The following is a 15,976-nucleotide window of genomic DNA, read 5'->3' as shown; positions in this document are numbered from 1 at the left end:
ACTGATATGGCTGCATTAATGGACAATGGTGAGGCTGTAGATGCACTGATAAAGCTGCATTAATGGGCAATGGTGAGGCTGCATTGATGAGCAATGGCGAGGCTGCATTGATGGGCAATGGCGAGGCTGCAGATGGGCACTGATCAGGCTGCATTAATGGGAATGGTGAGGCTGCATTGGTGGGCAATGGCGAGGCTGCAGATGGGCACTGATCAGGCTTCATTAATGGGCACTGATCAAGCTGCATTAATGAGCATTGATCAAGCTGCATTAATGGGCAATGGTGAGGCTGCCGATGGGCATTGATCAAGCTGCATTAATGGACAATGGTGAGACTACAGATGGGCACTGATCAGGCAGCATTAATGGACAATGGTGAGGCCGTAGATGGGCACTGATCAAGCTGCATTAATGGGCAATGGTGAGGCTGCATTGATGGGCAATGGCGAGGCTGCAGTTGGGCACTAATCTGGCTGAATTAATGTGCAATGGTGAGGCTCCTTGAGGCGATTAAGTTCGGATTGTGCGCTATACAAGTATTTCATTCATTCAGGCTGCAGATGGGCACTGATCAGGCTGCAATGGTCAGGCTGCAGATGGTCACTGATATGGCTGCATTAATGGACAATGGTGAGTCTGTAGATGCACTGATAAAGCTGCATTAATGGGCAATGGTGAGGCTGCATTGATGAGCAATGGCGAGGCTGCATTGATGGGCAATGACGAGGCTGCAGATGGGCACTGATCAGGCTGCATTAATGGGAATGGTGAGGCTGCATTGGTGGGCAATGGCGAGGCTGCAGATGGGCACTGATCAGGCTTCATTAATGGGCACTGATCAAGCTGCATTAATGAGCATTGATCAAGCTGCATTAATGGGCAATGGTGAGGCTGCAGATGGGCATTGATCAAGCTGCATTAATGGACAATGGTGAGACTGCAGATGGGCACTGATCAGGCAGCATTAATGGGCAATGGCGAGGCTGCAGATGGGCACTGATCAGGCTGCATTAATGGGCAATGGCGAGGCTGCAGATGAGCACTGATCAAGCTGCATTAATGGGCATTGATCAAGCTGCATTAATGGGCAATGGTAAGGCTGCAGATGGGCATTGATCAAGCTGCATTAATGGGCAATGGCGAGGCTGCAGATGAGCACTGATCAGGCTGCATTAATGTGCAATAGTGAGCCTGCATTAATGGGCACTGATCAGGCTGCAATGATCAGGCTGCACATAGGCACTGATATAGCTGCATTAATGGACAATGGTGAGGCTGTAGATGGGCACTGATCAAGATGCATTAATGGGAAATGGTGAGGCTTCAGATGGGCACTGCTCAAGATGCATTAATGGGCATTGATCAAGCTGCATTAATGGGCAATGGCGAGGCTGCAGATGGGCACTGATCAGGCTGCATTAATGTGCAATCGCGAGGCTGCAGATGGGCACTGAACCTTATTTGCTTCAAAGTTCTTTATTTAACCACTTCGCGCCTGCGCTATAGCCAAAAGACGGCTACAGCACGGACGCTAACTGCTGGGAGGGCCCTCCTGTTTACTTCCGCAATGCGCACTCCCGCGAGTGCACATCGGGGAAGTTCTGTGCTGGCCGTGTCCCTTGGGCACAGCCAGTCACAAATCGCTGTAAATGGGCAATCACATCGGCCATTTACAGAGCAATCAGCGTGTCCAATGAGAGATGATCTCATATGTAAACATATGAGATCATCTCTCATCGCCGGCTCTCCCTCCTCACACAGAGACAGCGCGTGAGGAGAGAGAGATGAATCGCTTAGTCAGAGATGCAGCGGTTAGTGGGAAAAAAAATAAAAATAAAAAAACGAAAATAAAGTGCCCATCTGTCCCCACTGCCACCTGTCATCAGTGCCATCTGTCCCCAGTGCCACGTATAAGTGCCATCTGTCATCAGTGCCACGTGTCATCCGTGGCACATAGTGCCATCTGTCATCAGTGCCACATATTAGTGCCATCTGTCATCAGTGCCACCTGTCAGTGTCACGTGTCATTAATGCCAGGTATCAGTGCCATCTGTCATCAGTGCCACATCAGTGCCACGTGTCATCCGTGCCACATAGTGCCATCTGTCATCAGTGCCACATATTAGTGCCATCTGTCATCAGTGCCACCTGTCAGTGTCACGTGTCATTAATGCCAGGTATCAGTGCCATCTGTCATCAGTGCCACATATTAGTGCCATCTCTCATCAGTGCCACATACCATCTGTTATCAGTGTCATAGATGCCAGGTATCAGTGCCATCTGTTATCAGTGTCACGTATTAGTGCCATGTGTTATCAGTGCCACATATTAGTGCCATGTGTCATCAGTGCCACATATAAGTGCCATCTGTCATCAGTGTCACGTGTCATTAGTGCCACATATTAGTGGCATCCGTCATCAGTGCCACGTCATTGTCACATGTCATTGTCCTGGTGCTCCAGGGCCTTCAAAAGTGTAATAGGTGATCAACAAGTTAGATGTGTAATTTATGCTCCTAGAACATGTGATGGCGCTCCCTGCATGTTGGGCCTCTCTATGTGGCCAGGCTGTGGAAAAGTCCCACACGTGGTATCATAATACTCAGAAGGAGTAGCAGAATTTATTTTGGGGTGTCATTTGTGGTATACACATGCCATGTGAGAGAAATAACCTATTACAATGACAATTTTGTGGAAAAAAAATAAAATCTTCATTTTGCAAAGAATTGTGGGAAAAAAATTACAACATCAAAAAGCTCACCATGCCTCTTACTAAATACCTTGGAATGTCTACTTTCAAAAAAGGGGTCATTTGGGGGGTATTTGTACTTTCCTGGCTTGTTTGGGTCGCAAGAAATGAGATCGGCCACCAGTACATCAGATGTGATCAATTTTGTGCGATTCGCACCACAGCTTGTAGACTCTCTAACTTTCACAAAGACCAAATAATATCCACTAAATACACTAAAGATATGTAGCAGTATAAACTGTTAAAATTTTATGAAGAAAAAATAATAATTTGCTAAATTTTATCACAGAAACAAAAAAAAAGGTTTTTTTTTCAAAATTTTCAGGCTCTTTTCATTTATAGCGCAAAAAATAAAAAACCCAGAGGTGATTAAATACCACCAAAAGAAAGCTCTATTTGTGGGAAAAAAAGACAAAAAATTCATTTGGGTACAGCGTTGCATGACTGAGTAATTGTCATTCAAAGTGTGAGAGCCCCGAAAGCTGAAAATTGGTCTGGGCAGGAGGGGTGTTTAAAGTGGTTGTAAACCCTTACAACCAACTTTGACCTACAGGTAAGCCTAGATTAAGGCTTACCTGTAGGTCCAAGAAATATCTCCTAAACCTGTTTAGGAGATATTTACCCAAAGACAGCGGCACACTGGGGCAGGCCGCAGATCGCGGCGATATGCCGCGAATGCGCAGGAGTGACGTCATTGCGGCTCCGGCGAATCACAGCGCCGGAGCAGCGAGCCCCGGAAGTCGCTGCTGGATACATGGCAGCGGCGGAGAGGAAGACGGAGGACCGCTTCGTTCCCAGGTAAGTTATTCATGAGCTAGTATGCTATGCATACTAGCTCATTATGCCTTTGCCTTACAGGGTGTGCTTTTTTTTTTTTTTTAATTTGCCTTCACTTCCTCTTTAAGTGCCCAGTAGGAAAGTAGTTAAAATGTACGTTTTTTTCCTGAAACTTCCCTCTTAAAATGAAGGTGTGTTTTATACGCCTGTGCATGTTATATGCCAATAAATATGGTAAATAAGTTCTTGTCTATTGGAGGCTGTATGCTGCACCTAGGCTTCTACGACAGAGCAAAGACACTGGCATTTGTGTTGAATGGACTCAATCGCCTATGTGGAAGAACCTTTCGATGCCTAATCCTTTCCTGCGTGCTGCTGCTACCTATTTTGCCACAGCAAGTCAACATCTCAGAGTCAATACACCTCCTACCAACCAGCAGCTTAACTGCAGCATCCCTTGTCATATTGCCGCCCATCTTCCTGTTCCCCCTCCCCCCTCCGCCAGTACTAGTGTACTGTACTGTTGTGAATGGACGCATGCTCCGCCCGCTTGTTCCTCATTTGGTTGAAATCACTTCCGGGTCCTGCTAATGGTTGGGAAGTAGCCAATATGAATGTCGTGTAGCGGTAAGGAGGAATACCCCTCGTAAAGCCCTATGGCTAGACAGATTCTACGCCTTAGAAAGGCTGCCATTGTGTTATAGAGGGCTAATGGTGCGCTTGTATCGGGTGTGTGTTATAGGGTAGGGTAGGGGCGGGTCATGTGACTGCTAGAAGGAAGTGAGTTTGGCATCAGCTGTCAGCCCAGTACTATGTCTACAGATTGCTTTGCTGTATCGCATGGATAGGAGAGGTATTGTGCATGTGGACGTACTGCTCGTGATGTAAACACGCAACTGGTTTTCTGTTCAACTTATACAGGCTGATAGTGCTGCTAATGTAATGCACAGGCATCATTGCATGTTGGGTGCAAGAATGATCCACCATGCTGGCATTTTATCATCATTTAGCCTAAAAGCTTAACTCCAGGTATGGTTTGTGTTGCATATGCATTGTTCTATTGGTCCAGCCGGACCAACCTAAGTACTTTTTACATATCCCATACCAGTGGGATCACCATGGAAATGTTTAATCGCTATAGTAATTGATGATATAGGGATCGCAATGGTCTTCTAGGTGTTGTGCCAACATTCAGAGAACAAGGTGGCGAGGTAGGCTGGTGACGTCACCATCTCCGCCTTGTCCAATCAGAAAATACTTGGCTATAATTTTAAAGATTCAAAGTTTTCTCTCAGTGGTGCCACTACAAAGAGAGCGACCACCCCGGTGGTTACTATACAGTGGGGCAGTGGTCATCAACCCTGTCCTCAGGGCCCACTAACAGGCCAGGATTAAGGATGAGCTCAGGCGTGTTCGCATGGTCCACGTACAGAGCCCACCAGGAAGTCGGCGCTGCGCTAATCACAGGCAGTAAGACATTGCCCGTTCTCTGCAGCCACGCACCTGGGGAAATGTCTCACTGCCTGTGATTAGTGCTGCGCTGACTTCCTGGCGGGCTCTGCACATGGACCATGCGAACATGCCTGAGCTCATCCTTAGCCAGGATTTACGTATTACCTTGGGGAGATGCAGACTAGAATACTGCAATCGCTGAGCAGCAAATTATATCACCTGTCATGTATTTCAGTTATCTTACAAACCTGTGAACAAAACAAAAGGGGAATGGGGACACATAATGGCTCATCCAAAATAGTTCAGATTGCAGTAGTCTTGATGACCGGGCATGAGCAATCGCCTTACCTACTATTTAAACAATCTGTAAGTACCGTCATCCGAGGGTTTTAAAACATAAGTTTCATACCATTCAGGGTGGAAATCCTCTGAGTATAATCACATAAGAAAAATAGGAAAAGATTCCCAAAAGTACTCTTCAAAAAGGAAAAAACGTTCTAATTATCTTTTGTGTGTGTGTATGTGTGTGTGTGTGTATATGTGTGTATATATATATATTATAATATAATTTATTGTGTGTAAGTAGAAAATTAATATATAAATACACCAGTTTGACACATATAGAATAAAAATGAAGTCTTAATTGAACAAGGTGGCCACCTCTCACAGTCATACAACACTCTCAGACACCATAGACAGAGATCTCCCACGCAACCAATATTCATTGCTTGAATGAACTTCCTTTCAAAAATGTCCTGTTCAGGTAGTATATATAAGAAGAAAGTTCAAGCGGTTGAATGAAAAGCATATAAATGGTTGAAAGTACAAAGTCAATCTCTATGCTCCGCTTCAAAGTAAAGTGCATGTGCATTTAATTACAATGTTGCCAGTTGTATCTAAGCAGAGGCCACAAGCTGATATATCACCGTATAGATATTTTCCATGACAGGAATTTAGATCAGTAATTAGATCTGTTGGTCACTGACTGGTGAAAATCATAAAGATCAAGGAAACAAGCGGATGTGTATATTAAACTGAATATAGCTTCCCCTTCCAATGCATAGGGGTAAGATACAGCTCACTGTTTCAGATGTCTTGATACAGTCCTCCAGTGTGATCTTCAAACAACATGTCATGTAAAGATATTTTTATTTAGGCATCGCTCAGTCAAGCTGGCAAAATATAGGGAAGAGCCCATCCCGGTTATCCAGACAGGCGTTCCAGATTGAATTGCATGATTTTAAAAGTCCTTCAAAGAAATTGCTATAGCCTCAAGTCTGCACACACTCAGGCAATCGATGTTCCATAGAGCATATGAACACAGTCACTTGGAGCATATTTTGTTGGTGGGGAGTTCAAAAGTTAAGTCCAGAAATAGGTGGAGGTAGTTGAAGGGGGTTTTTTTTTTTTGGCGCACCACTGTTCCCACCACAGCGGGGGTGATGGCGTTCTGCTGACGTACATTTCGCTTGATGGCAAGCTCCTTCAGATCAATGTAACTAGGCAATACAAGCTATACCTGGAGTTCCAATTGAAAGTATAACTATTTCAGAGTGGAGAGGGATTAGAACACCCATCAGGTTTTTATTGCTTCCTGTGTGCCCATTTAGAATATTCATGCTCTGTATTTGTCATGCATACTGCTATCACCAAGAGTGAAAGTTAAAGTGGTTATAAAAGCACAAGTTTTTTTTATTTATTTTTTTACCTTCATGCATTCAATGCAAGAAGGTAAAACAAACTTCTGTGTGCAGCAGCCCCCTAATACTTAACTGAGCCTACTCTCAATCCAGCAATGTCCAGGAGCGCCTTGACTCACACTCCCGATTGTCTTTTGACAAAAATGGATGCCACTGCCACCCACTACCGCCAATAGGGAGACAGTTGGGGCCGAGCCATGGCTCTGTGTTTGAATAAACGCACAGAGCAGTGGCTCAGCTCAGGTGCCCCCATAGTAAGCTGCTTGCTGTGGGGGGCACCTAGCAGGAGGGAGGGACCAGAGAAGAGGAGGATCCAGGCTGCTCTGTGCAAAACCCCTGCAAAGGGCAGGTAAGTATGACATGTTTGTTTATATAATTTTTTTTTAAATAAAAAAACAAGACTGTAATATCGCTTTAAACACACACCCCACGTTTTGTGTTGTCACAGAACAGGAATAGAAGGGAGATCTTCCAACCAGTGATTCTCTCTCTCTCTCTCTCTCACTTGGGAGAGATTTCCTCTCACTTCCTGATTTGGCTATGGGAAGTGAAGGTAAATTTGCCCAATGAGCCAAAGATCACAAAAGACTGACAGGAATTAAAACCCTTCCTTACTCTATCCAAAATTAAACAATTGTTGCATATAGTTCCATTTTAAGTCAAAGCATAGGTTAAACATTTATCGGGTGGTAAAGTACTGACTTAGTTTGTACTGAGGCATACATCCCAGCTTTGTACCTTTTTAAGAATGAGGGACATGCTGGGGCAAAGAAGATATGAGGCCCATGTAGTGAAAATAGGTGTGGTTAAATGCACTGAATACAGGGTGTGGATTAAAGAGCATTAATAAATAGGGTTACATACACTGTACACAGTCTGCAGAGCATGTACCCACAACATGCACCATAATTACTGCTCTTTGAATAAGAATCTCACATAAACCTTAAATTGATCCTGCCAAATGTGTACACAGTTTGTCCTGCTATGGGTGTACTGTACATAAATCCAGAGTGACAGAAAAGAGTGCATATCCTGTTATGTGTGTACACTATACAGATCCAGACAAAGTACTGTGCAGTCAATGTCCTATGTGTGTACTCTATATAGATACAGTGTGACAAAGTACAATGCATGTCCTGCTATGAGTGTTCTTTAGACAGATCCATAGTGACAGAACAATGCATGTCCTACTATGTGTTAGAGCTGCACGATTCTGGCTAAAATTACAATCACTATTTTTTTGCTTAGAAGATAAATCACGATTCTCACGGCGTAACATCATCTTTCACATTAAAACAAAACATTTTTGCTAACTTTATTGTTTTTTTTTTTATTTATTGAAGTGTATTTTTCCCCAAACAATTGCATTTGAAAGACTGCTGGGCAAACAGTGTGACATAAAATATTGCAGCAATTGCCATTTTATTCCCTAGGGTCTCTGCAAAAAAAAAAAAAAAAAAAAAAAAAAATATATATAAATATAATTTTTTTTATTTAATGTTTGGGGGTTCCAAGTAATTTTCTAGCAAAAAATATTGATTTTAACTTAAGTGTCAGAAAAAGATTTAGACTTTAAGTGGTTAAACTTCCTGCATTTACACATGGTTGAAAGCTTGGCAGACTGCCCAGATTATTTGTTTACACAAGAAGTTCTATGCCTTTGATGTAAGAAGTTAGTTACAATGTTTCATGCAAGTTCTAAATTTGGCAGATTGCTGGGGATGCTTTATTTTGACAGCTGAGTGAGCGGATAATCTCTCCACTTGTTAAAGCGGAGGTCCACCCTATAGTGGACCTTCCGCTCATCGGAACCCTCCCCCCCTCCGGCGCCACAATTGGCACCTTTCAGGGGGGAGGGGGTGCAGATACCTGTACAGTACAGGTATCTGCACCCACTTCCGGGATAGCTTTCTGCGGAAAGGGGCGTAGATTACGCCCCTTTCCGCAAGTGCCCGCCCCTTTCCGCAAGTGCCCCGCTGCCTGCTGGGAAACGCACAGATCCCAGAGGCAGCGGGGACCGTCCTTATTGCGCAGCGTGACTCGCGCATGCGCAGTAGGGAACCGGGAAATGAAGCCGAAAAGGCTCCATTTCCTGATTACCATACCCGAGATGGCGGACAGTATTTTTTTTTTTTTTGCTAGAGAATGACTTGGAACCCCCAAACATTATACATTTTTTTTTCTAACACCATAGAGAATAAAATGGTTGCTACAATACTTTCTGTCACACCGTATTTGCGCAGCGGTCTTACAAGCGCACTTTAAAAAAAAAAAAATACACTTTTTGAATTAATAAAATAAGACAACAGTAAAGTTAGTCCAATTTATTTTTTTATGTTTGAAAGATAATGTTGCGCGAGTAAATTGATACCCAACATGTCACGCTTCAAAATTGCAGCCCCGCTTGTGGAATGGCGATAAAATTTTACCCTTAAAAATCTCCATAGGCGACATTTAAAAAATTCTACAGATTGCATCTTTTGCGTTGCAGAGGAGATCTAGGGCTAGAATTGTTGCTCTCGCTCTGCCGTTCACAGTGATACCTCACTTATCTATGCGTGCGCTTCTGCGCGTGAGCTGGGCGGGGCAAATTAAATTTTTTTTATTTTTTTATTTATTTTACCTTTTTATTTTTACACTGTTTTTAAAAAAATAAAATAAATCGTGTCACCTTTATTCCTATTGCAAGGAATGTAAACATCCCTTGTTATAGGGAAAAAAGCATGACAGGACCTCTTAACCACTTCAGCCCCGGACCAATTAACAGCCTAAGGACCAGAGGTCTTTTTACAATTTCGCACTGCTTTAACTGGTAATTGCGCGGTCATGCAATGTTGTACCCAAACGAAATTTGCGTCCTTTTCTTCCCACAAATAGAGCTTTCTTTTGATGGTATTTGATTGCCTCTGTGATTTTTATTTTTTGCGATATAAATGGAAAAACCGAAAATTTCGAGGAAAAAAATATATTTTCTACTTTTTGTTATAAGAAAAATCGAATAAACTCAATTTTAGTCATACATTTAGGGCAAAATTTATTCAGCCACACGTCTTTAGTAAAAAAAAAAAATGTCAATAAGCGTATATTTATTGGATTGCGCAAAAGTTATGGCGTCTACAAACTAAAGTAAATTTTCTGGAATTTACACAGCTTTTAATTTACGACTGCCTATCTAATTTCTTGAGGTGCTAAAATGGCAGGGCAGTACAACCCCCCCCCCCCCCAAATGACCCCATTTTGGAAAGTAGACACCCCAAGGAAGTTCTGGAGAGGCATGTTGAGCCCATTGAATATTTTATTTTTATTTTTTTCCCAAGTGATTGAATAATGACACAAAAAAAAAAAAAAAAAAAGTTTACAAAAAGTTGTCACTAAATGATATATTGCTCACACATGCCATAGTTCTATGTGGAATTGCACCCCAAAATATATTCTGCTGCTTCTCCTGAGTACGGGGATACCACATATGTGGGACCTTTTGGGAGTCTAGCCGCGTACGGCACCCCGAAAACCAATCACTGCCTTCAGGATTTCTAAGGGTGCAAATTTTTGATTTCACTCCTCACTACCTATAACAGTTTCGAAGGCCATAAAATGCCAAAATAGCACAAACCCCCCCCCCCCCCCCCCAAATGACCCCATTTTGGAAAGTAGACACCCCAAGCTATTTACTGAGAGGCATGTTGAGTCCATGAAATATTTTATATTTTGCCACAAGTTGCAGGAATTTTACAATTTTTTTTTTTTGCACAAAGTTGTCACTAAATGATATATTGCTCACACATGCTATGGGCATAAGTCAAATTACACCCCAAAATAAATTCTGCTGCTTCTCCCGAGTACGGGGATACCACATGTGGGGGACTTTTTGGGAGCCTAGCCACGTACGGGACCCCGAAAACCAAGCACTGCCTTCCGGATTTAAATATAAAATGCTACCAAAAAAAACTGTTAGCGATCGCAGGGATCAGGCCTGACTCTGCGATCGCTGCAGTTATGTGTTTAGTGTTTTGTAAGTGACAGTGATCGATCGATACTGCACTTGGGTGGGCTGGGCAGAGGGGCAAAACGCAGGTGCCAGCAGGTATCTGGGCTGATCCCGCTAACAATGGTTTTTTTTTGGAAGCCTAAACTGCTGGGGATGCTAGTATAGATCTGATCAGATCAGATATTGATCTGTTCAGATTCTATACCACTACGGGAGGTTTATGCTTTGTGTGTGGGTGTTAGCGTTACTGGCACTAACCTAGCACTGCCTGGGGCAACGCAGACCCTGACCCGAAAACCTAATTGATATCACCCGCCGGGTGATCAGGGGGTTAAACCTTTATTGGGTAATAAATGGTGGGTGCCCTGATGCTATAAAAAGCAAACTAACCAGAGCCACCCTTAACACTTATACGGTGATCACTGGTGAAAGGGTTAACTAGGGGCAATCAGGGGGTTAAAACCATTATTGGGTAGTATATCGGGGTACCTAGCGCTATAAAAACCTGGCAGTGAACCTAAAAAAAAAAAACTAGCTACCTAGCGACACTAATGCAGCGATCAGAAAAATGATCGCTTAGTGACACTGGCAAAAGGGTCAACTCAAGGGGCAATCAGGGGGTTAAACCTTTATTGGGGGGTGGTAGGGGGCTACCCTGGACCTAACACTAACTGCCCTGACAGTTTTTACTTTTACAACTGACACTGAATGCAGTGATCAGTAAATAAATGATCACTGCAATCAGTGACACTGTGACGCGGGGTGGATCGGGGGGGGGGGGGGCGTTTGTGTGCCTGTGTGTGCCTACATGTCAGTGTAGTGTTGGTGCACACTTACTTTCTGTCTTCTCCTCGTAGTCCGGTCAAAAAGACCGCCCTGAGGAGAATGACATCACTTCCTCCCTGCCTGTGTATACAATACACAATCGGAGGAAGCTTCTCATTCGCCAGGAGCGATCGAGAGGGGATGGCCAGAAACCAACGGCCATTCCCTCATCCCGGATCGCTCCTGAAGCGAAACGGGCCGCCGTATCCAGCGGGAGGGGGTCCGATCGGACCCCCCACCTGCTGGAAGGCAAGCACGTACATGTACGTGCTTGTGCCTGCTGGTACCATTGTAATGACGTACATTGGCAATACGGCGGTCCTTAAGTGGTTAATTATGAAATCTGGGGTCAAAAAGACCTCAGATGTCATATTTACACTGAAATGCAAAAAAATAAAAAAATAAAAAATGTAAATAAAATAATTTTGTCATTTAAAAAAAAAAGAAAAAAGGGAAAATTAAAATGGCCCTTTAAGAGCTATGGGCGGAAATTATGTGGGTGGGGGCCATCTTCCCCTCGCTCATCTCCCTGCACAGCCACAGGAAGGATCCGATGGCTCCAGTAAGTGGCGGAGGGCACCACATCTTGGGGAGAGGGGGGTCCCCTCTCTCTCCGACAATCAAAGTGATCTTGCGGCGAGTCCGCCACAGAAACCACTTTTATCTTGTGCCGGCCGAACACGGGATACCGGGGTTATGGCAGCTAGTTGCTGCCATAACAACGATAACTGTCCTCAAAGTAGGGACGTACATTGGCGTGCGGGGGTCCAAAAGTGGTTAAAGTACCTATCTAATAGTTTTTTGAAATTGTCACTAATCCTCCCCGCTGATACCACTGATTGTGGAAGAGAATTCCACATCCTTACTGCTCTTACCCTCAACGCAATTTAAGGTTAAACTGTTTCTCTTCTAATATTAGTGAATGGCCGCGTTTTTTTTTTTTTTTTTTTTTTTTTTTTTTTTTTTTTCCCCTTTTCCTCTTCAGAGAGACTAAGGTCAATGCTTGTAGTCTTTCCCCATATCTAAGATCCTCCAGTCTCTTAATTAGCTATGTTGCCCTTCTCTGTACCCTCTCCAGTTCCAGCACATCCTTCCTGAGGACTGGTGTCCAGACCTGGACAGCATACTCCAGGTGAGGCCGGACCAGAGTCTTGTGGAGTGGGAGAATTATCATTTTATCTCTGGAGTGAATCCCCTTTTTAATACATGCCAATATTCTGTTTGCTTGGCTTTGCATGCCATTGCTGAGCCAAGTGATGGCAAACCTTGGCACCCTAGATGTTTTGGAACTACATTTCCCATGGTACTCATGCACTCTGCAGTGTAGGTAGAGCATCATGGGAAATGTAGTTCCAAAACATCTGGGGTGTCAAGGTTCGCCATCACTGGCCTATCATCTACTAGAACCCCCAGGTCCTTTTCCATCCTTCATTCCCCCAGAGGTTCTCCCCCTAGTGAGTAGATTGCATTCATATATTTTTTTTTTTTTCACCCAAATGCATTTCAACATTAAAGCTCATTTGCCATGTAGTGGCCCACCTCATTATTTTATTTAGGTCTTCTTGTAAGGTTTCCACATCCTGCGCTAAAGTTATTGCTCTGCTTAACTTTGTATCATACGCAAATATTGTGATTGAGCCATTTATCCCATCCACTATCGTTTATGAATAAATTAAATAGGATTGGTCCCAGCTAGGGGTGCAACGGATCGTCACCAATCCGTGACCCAAACGGGTCAACCTGTTCAGATCGGCAACCCCGCGATCCGCTTCCTCGGCCTTAGGAAAGGCCGGCGCTTCGGCCTAGCTCCGGAGCGGTGGCCATCTTGGTACACCCGGTGGCTCCGTCAGAGCGATCACTTGTAAACAAACCGGCGTCATGTGCCTCTCTCCCCACTGTGTACTGATCTGTACAGTGGAGGGGAGAGATCGGGTGGAAGCAGCGCTGTGGGCTGGATCTGTAGTGCCCACAGCGCTGCTCTGTGACAATTGCAGTCGCATCCATCCATGCTTGGCCATCCCCCAATACCCTGCCGTACTCTGCGATACTCAGCCAATATTACAGTGGGGAAGATGATGTGGATATTACAGTGGGGACTATATGGTGGTGCAATTTTCACAGGTTTTGGCAAATTCAGTTGTTGTTTGCTGATCTGAAAAATGATCCGATCCGTGACTCTGCTTGGAGGAATGATCAGATCTGTGAGTTTTTTGATTCGTTGCACCTCTAGTCCAAGCACAGAACCCTGAGGGGGACCCTGCTTTCCACATCAGACCATTCCGAGTACTCCCCATTTATCACCACCCTTTGGACTCGCCCCTGTAGCCAGTTTTCTATAGATGTACTCACCCTATGGTCCATGCTGACAGTTTGTAAAGTAAATGTTTGCGGGGAACTGTATCACATGCCTTTGCAAAATCCAGACACACCACGTCTACGGGCCTTCCTTTATCTAGATTGCAGCTCACTTCCTCATAGAAGGTTAATAGATTGGTTTGGCAAGAACAAATTCTTCATTAATCCATGCTGATTACTGCTAATAATACTATTTTAATTACTAAAATCTTGTAGATGGTCCCTTCTCATCCCCTCCCAATAGCTTGCAGACTGTTGATGTTAGGATAACTGACTTGTAGTTCCCAGGGATAGATCTTGGCCTTTTTTAAATATTGGTGCTACTATTCATAAATCCAGTGTGACAGAGTACAATGCATGTCCTGCTATGGGTGTACACTATACAGATCCAGAGTACTGTACAGTGCATGTCCTATGTGTGCACTCTATATAGATCCAGTGTGACAAAATACAATGCATGTCCTGTTATGAGTGAACTGTATACAGATCCAGAGTGACAGTAAAGTACATGTTCTGCTATATGTGTTGTAATGTTCGGGGGACCAGGTAGACCGCAGGACACAGGCTTTTCATACAACAAACGGTTTATTAACTTAAATAGCTTTACAGCAGCCAAAAACAAAAGGAAAAAGATTTGTAGTCTCACCGACTTGCAAAGTCCAGAACAGCTGTCCTTATCAGAAACAGAGCTTGGTCTTGATGGCAGGTAGCTTCTCCTACCAGGAGCCTTCCAAACAGGACACTGCTGTCCACTTCATTTGCTGCAACCCAAAACAAACGCCAAACACCATCCACCATGTGTTCTCCACTCCTCCACACCCATCTACAACTTCCTGTCTTGCCTTTTAAAGACACTTCCTCTAACAGGTGGGTTAATCAATTTTCATTCCCTAAAGAGAGCACAACCCAAACAGAGGGGAAATATAGCGTCCTTCCAGGACCCAGCCACGGCGTCCATTACATATCCCCCCCCTGTGCCCCAACGCCAAGGAGGTGGAGGCAACAGTGGAGCTCAAACAATGGACTCGGGAGAGGGCATCTGCGTTTTGATGCAGTCTCCCGGGCCTATGCTCCACTACAAACTTAAATTCCTGGAGTGCCAGGAACCACCGGGTAACCCTGGCATTAGTCCCTTTTCCCTGTCTCAGCCATGTTAAAGGGGCATGGTCAGAAATCAACCTAAACTTCCTCCCCAAAAGGTAATATCTGAGGGATTCCAGAGCCCACTTAATGGCCAGACACTCTCGTTCAATTATGGCATAGTTTTTCTCCGCTGGTGTTAACTTCCTGCTGAGGAAGACTATCGGGTGTTCCTCGCCATGAATAACCTGTGACAACACCGCTCCCAATCCTACATCGGAAGCATCAGTCTGGACAATAAATTCTTTTGAAAAATTGGGTGCTACAAGGACAGGGTGTTGGCACAGCGCCGACTTGAGCTCCAAAAAAGCCTTCTCAGCGTCTGCATTCCACTCCACCATGACCGATTTCCGACCCTTAGTCAGATCGGTCAACGGAGCCGCCAACGTGGCAAAGTTGGGTACAAACCTCCTGTAGTATCCCACCATGCCCAGGAATGCACGTACCTGCTTTTTTGTGAGGGGGCGGGGCCAATTCTGTATAGCCTCTATCTTGTTGACCTGAGGTTTCACTACCCCTCTACCCACGATATAACCCAGGTATTTCACCTCCTCCATTCCCAAAGCACATTTTTCAGGGTTTATTGTAAACCCCTCCTTCCAAAGAGAGTCCAGCACTGCCTGCACTTTGGGCAAATGGGATTCCCAGTCTTTGCTAAAAATGACTATATCGTCCAAGTATACTGAGGCATACTTCCGGTGAGGTCGTAAAATCCTATCCATTGCTCTCTGGAAAGTGGCTGGAGCAGTTTGCAATCCAAAAGGCATCCTTTTGTACTGAAAACTCCCCTCTGGGGTAGAAAAAGCAGTTTTCTCTCTAGCAGCCTTAGTCAACGGTATTTGCCAATACCCCTTGGTAAGGTCTAACGTAGTGATATACCTGGCTGGACCTAGTCTCTCGATAAGCTCATCTACCCGGGGCATAGGGTAGGCATCAAACCGGGAAACTTCATTAAGTTTCCGGAAATCATTGCAGAATCGCAGAGTCCCGT

The 15,976-nt window shown here is 44.4% G+C and overlaps 1 protein-coding gene across 4 annotated transcripts in view; it reads left to right on the top strand.

The window, feature by feature from the left end:
- Positions 1 to 4,033: 4,033 nt before the first annotated feature.
- Positions 4,034 to 15,976, top strand: part of RUFY1 (RUN and FYVE domain containing 1) — a 341,668-nt gene continuing 329,725 nt past the window's right edge. For 2 of the 4 annotated variants that reach the window (XM_077473522.1, XM_077473519.1), the window contains exon 1: positions 4,034 to 4,152. The gene's annotated coding sequence lies outside the window, so the exon portion shown is untranslated. Of the gene's footprint in view, positions 4,153 to 4,294; positions 4,379 to 4,430; positions 4,555 to 15,976 lie in introns of those variants that run through there. The other 2 variants (XM_077473520.1, XM_077473521.1) reach the window with 2 other exon arrangements.

The sequence above is a fragment of the Lithobates pipiens genome, unplaced genomic scaffold (assembly GCF_037356315.1).
Source record: "Lithobates pipiens isolate NorthernLeopardFrog02 unplaced genomic scaffold, aLitPip1_a1.2 Scaffold_8, whole genome shotgun sequence".
Lineage (NCBI taxonomy): Eukaryota > Metazoa > Chordata > Amphibia > Anura > Ranidae > Lithobates > Lithobates pipiens.
Note: the sequence above shows the minus strand (reverse complement) of the source record. Positions and strands in the feature narration are given on the sequence as shown.